This window comes from Atta colombica, unplaced genomic scaffold (assembly GCF_001594045.1).
Source record: "Atta colombica isolate Treedump-2 unplaced genomic scaffold, Acol1.0 scaffold1, whole genome shotgun sequence".
NCBI classification, from domain to species: domain Eukaryota; kingdom Metazoa; phylum Arthropoda; class Insecta; order Hymenoptera; family Formicidae; genus Atta; species Atta colombica.
The window spans coordinates 4,787,142-4,787,749 of record NW_017259183.1 but is presented as its reverse complement, the minus strand read 5'-3'; positions in this window follow the sequence as shown (position 1 = coordinate 4,787,749).

Below are 608 nucleotides of genomic sequence, written 5' to 3'. Positions count from 1 at the left end.
TTTTTGTATTAAATAAATATATCTTTATATTTAATAAATATTTAATTGGCAGTATTCAACTAAATATTTATTAAAATTGACTATATTTTTTTTTCAGTGTACTACATATCAATTTTTCTCTTTTGAAAAACTGTAAATATATCAAAGCAATATCAAAATAAAAACAAACTTCTTTAGACAATTTGATATTTTTCTAGAATTTTAAATTTTAAAGTATATCCTATACAATAAACGATTTATTAAGATATGTGAATACACAACAAGTGAGAGGTACCGATTGAGATACCTGTTTCGGTAATTTAAAGGCTTAGAACACTCGTACGGAATACAAAAGATCCGAATTCGAATCCCGACCAAGATAATATTTTTCGAAATAAATTTATTTAGCGTTTTTTGGTACATCATGTCTTTCTAATAATAAATGCTAGATTCGGTGTCAAATTATTAAATTGTGATCAATTTAATTTGTGATATTACTATAGTAATCTGATTGCGGTTATAAATTTGAAAAATCATTTTGGCGAAAAATCATTCGGCAATTCAAATAACTACATATTTAGTTATATTTTATTTTATATATAAATTTACATAGTATATAAATTTACATA